The following is a 4,145-nucleotide window of genomic DNA, read 5'->3' on the forward strand; positions in this document are numbered from 1 at the left end:
AATGATTTTCTAAAAGAAATCGAAATTAAATTTTAAAATAGAGAGCAAAATTTGGCTGAAATTGTGCTTTTTGACATTTTCTGTTAAAGGAGAGATTAATAGTCTTTGATACAAGGGAGAGTTATCTTTCTTATCACAGTGAACCTAAAATGAGCAGATTTGAAAAAAATAATTCCTTATTATATGTGAGGAAGGAATGGCAATAATTGCATAATTTTGCAAGAAGTACGACTTGCCAAAAAATTATGTTAAAATTTGCTTTTATGGTGCTGAAATCAATGTAAGATCTCTTGATTATAACCATATCCATTTGCATATTATTGTTCTCACAATTTGAAAATTTTGTAATAATTGAGTACACCCATAGTTGGATAACAAAGCTTTTTCACAGGAACATATTTAAAAATTGCATAATGAATCCTACAATCATGCAGGGTCAAACTGACTTTTACATTCTATGTAATATTTGTTTAGTTAATTTATTTTTTTAACTTTCTATTTTTGTACATTTTTATCTCTTAGATAAAAAAACCCTTATGTATATTTTATAGTAAATTTAAATTTTAAAATTTGATTATTAATACATACAATGTAAAATCTGTCTATTTTTGTACATTTTTATCTCACACATGACTAATGTATTTCATGCTGAATTAAATTTTAAAATTTTATAACTTGTTTTGGGATTTAAAAAAATAAAGCTTTATTAATGCTACTAAATCTTTTTTTTTTTTTTTTAAAGAAATCTTAGTTGTGAAGTCATTTTCTCATATCAACAAAATTTGCATGGGTGGTTCCTAGAGAGAGATGTTTATGTACATTAGCTGTATCAGATTTGCCTTCAATATGCTTTGAATCTTGAACCAAGCCCTATAATGTTAGCATATTTAGTCAAAGACAAAATTTGTTTCCATCACAATTGAAATCAACAATTAATCAACAGTAAACAAGATACCCCGGTATGCTTTTTAATCAGTTAATGTGATTAGGTATTGGAGGGTCTCATCAAGGTTCAATTCCGACTGTGCTTTACCTGCATTGGTCAGTATTTTAATGAGCTGCAAAAGTATTCTCTATTAATTCAACTATGACCAGATTGGGAGATGAATTTTGTCCATGGTTTTGTGATGATCTGGCCATATCAATTCAATTTGGCCTAACAAAACATTTTCCAAATTATATATATACCCCATATATCACAACTTTAATTCGATATCATGCCAGACCCACCTGGATTTAGTGACAAGTTTTTTGGGTTTTTTTTTTTTTGCAACAATGCAGGTCCTCTTCAATTTTGATAGAAAAAAAAGAGAATGCTAATTAGGACTGAGGAAATATTTATTTCAAAAAGTTCAAATAAATTACATTGTACAATGTATAATATGTGTTCAAAGATGATTCACCACTTGATTTCAACACTTACGAAAAAAGTTCAAAATTATTAAATGATATTAACTAATTACTTTCTTTACCTGATAAAAAATATTGCTTTACCATAAATTTCATATTTTTTAAGCAACAGTTGCATTTCTAAAGTTCACAATTCATCCATTGAAAAAGAAAAGAATCTTTAACATAGAATGGACAATTTTGCTATCAAAAATTGGTCACTGAAGTGTTTCATATATTAATCTGGCAGAAAAAAAATACATTAATTAACACACAAAGTTTATAAAACAACATATTGTTAAGACCACCTACTTAAATTTTTGATAACTACACACTTCAATTAAATGTAAAATTTTCTGTGAAATGTTCTGTCTTTTCTTCCATTTATTTCATTTTTCAAGCCATGTAGCTTCCATCAGGGGTGACCTTTGCCCTGTTCTGGATGGCATCCAACACTTGGCTGATGTTGCCCTCTTTCTCCTCCAGGAGGCGCTGTAACCAGCCTCCCTCGTTATGGAAACCCATCCCCAGCATCTGCTGCAGGGCAGTGACAATCTTAGGATCTGAAAAAATGTTAGAATTTATAAAACCTTTCTAAACAAAAATTTAATTTTTCAAATTCCCCAACATGATTTTAAACCAAATGTTCAGTGCTACAAAAATATGCATTCCAGCAAATTACTGTCTATGGGTATATATAGATGTACTAGAAAAAGTATAGACTTTCTTGCTCTCAAAAAATATTTTTATAAATTGCAAATGCATATTCCAAACAATGATTGTAAATTTGACTCAGTAATAGAAGCAATAATGATATGAAAATTTAATTAAAATCAAACGAATATTTGACTATCATTCGACTAAAGCATCTGACTATTTGAGTAAGCTGTCCGTATAAAATTGACATCCCTACTAACTTTATAAGTAACTCACTAATGTTTTTACAAAATTTAAACCATGATCACTCTTAACAGTATATATATAGTGTTTAATTCTATAGATTTCAGGGTCGCTACATGATGAGGCCACAGAGTATTTCAGTAGGGCTTACAACATAGCCAGATCTATGTCAGACCTGGAGTCTATCAACACAAACCGAGTCCAGTATGGCATAGCCATGGCTCACAAGATGTTGAAGGGAATGAGCGAGCACATCGTCATGGGATCCAGACCAGCTCTGGAGAGACTGTGTGAATGGAAGGACTCTACGACTGATGATTTCAAGAAACCTTTCCCAGAGCCAAGTAAGTAAAATTCACATTTAAAAAAATTAGAAATTTAGAATTCAATACATGAATTGTTCACAAAGAATCAATCAGTTACTGCATGATAACTAAAACTAACTTTCATGAACAATTCCCAAATAATTCAAGAAACATTTGAGTTGGATTCCCAAAGAGTGTCACAAACATGTGAATGTGTGACTATTTCTGTAAATAAAAAGGGAAGAAATTTTATTTCAATTTTTATCGTAAATAAGTAAAAATACTTTCACTGAAAATGTTAGAGTTTGAAAATTTACATAAACTGCAATCTCCCTTTAATTTGACAGTCATAAAGGCATCTGATTCACATATGAGTGCAAGGAGAATTAAATTCTGTCATATATTATGATTGTCTAGGTATGCTATATGCATACTAAATTTTGTTCTAGTATGGAACTTAATATATGTGATATCATATACTGTGCCTTTATATCAAATAGTCTTTAAAAATTATAAGGCACATTGTTGTTTTGCATTCCATTCTTTTGGTTGTCGTTCTATATGTATTAAGTTGACTGTACATTTTTGTTCTGTAAATATATAATAAAATACTATATGATTCGTATTTTATTTTGTTCTTTATGATTTGTTGTTAATTGTGCTGCAATATACATACTGAAAAAAGGCTTTGAAGGTGGTGTTGTTCAATAACTCACCTAATTTTGTCATGTTACCCCCGATTTTCCATCGTCGGAACCCATGGGTTTTCTCTCCGTTACACTGCAGTTAAATGCAGTGTAACGGAGAGAAAACCCGTGGGTTCCGACGATGCCGATTTTCGACCCTTAACCTAACCTTAACCTAATTATTTTTATCATAAGAAAAATCTTTTGAAACTGTAAAATCTAAATTTTTAATCCTTAAATCAACAATATATTTTCAGTGTTTAATGATGACTCTACTATTATAGTGTCCATAGTTTATAGGTTATTTTCTTAAGGTAGGATTCTTCTCTTGTTTCTTACTAGATGAAACATTCAAAGTATATTTGCTTATGTCTTATATATTTAGGTGAACGCAGGATTTAAAAGACCATTTTTTCTTTCCTCATCAAAATTGTACAAATTTAAATAGAAATGGTAAACTGCATTTGAAAACTAGCAGAGACTAAAGATTTGGCGGAATGGTGGCATATGAAAATATCTTCGTTTCTGCCTCTCAAAATTATAATAGAACAATGAATTTAATTAAAATTTTTACACACTCAAAGACTTGAAGAAATTTTCAAATGTAAGTTAACTATGTCTTACATCAATCTCATCTTTTTTTGATTTTTTTTTTTTGGTTCTAACTATAAATATTATCATTACCAATGAGACTGTATTTATTGTTTTTAAATTAACACAGTATGGTATACATCTAGGCGAAAATTTTTCCTCAAATTCAATATTTGTTTCCAGAATGTAAAATCTCTTATGTATGATATGAAACATCTTCCCAAGTCAAGAGTTTCTGATCCGCTCCGCTCCACATAAATTTATGTAGAGCGGA

At 29.9% G+C, this 4,145-nt stretch overlaps 1 long non-coding RNA gene across 2 annotated transcripts; it reads right to left on the bottom strand.

Moving 5' to 3' along the window:
* Positions 1-1,741: 1,741 nt before the first annotated feature.
* LOC134264975 (uncharacterized) lies at positions 1,742-2,917 on the bottom strand. Of its 2 annotated transcripts, none has more exons than XR_009991663.1 (2): positions 2,486-2,917; positions 1,742-1,952 (listed from the first exon to the last, which is right to left on the bottom strand). It is a non-coding gene; the product is annotated as an uncharacterized LOC134264975 (long non-coding RNA). The 2 variants fall into 2 exon arrangements; XR_009991664.1 differs by having other exon boundaries at positions 2,441-2,917.
* Positions 2,918-4,145: the final 1,228 nt, after the last annotated feature.

The sequence above is a fragment of the Saccostrea cucullata genome, unplaced genomic scaffold, assembly GCF_032062105.1.
Source record: "Saccostrea cucullata isolate Sc308-1 unplaced genomic scaffold, CSIRO_AGI_Scuc_v1 ctg324, whole genome shotgun sequence".
In the NCBI taxonomy this organism is placed as follows: domain Eukaryota; kingdom Metazoa; phylum Mollusca; class Bivalvia; order Ostreida; family Ostreidae; genus Saccostrea; species Saccostrea cuccullata.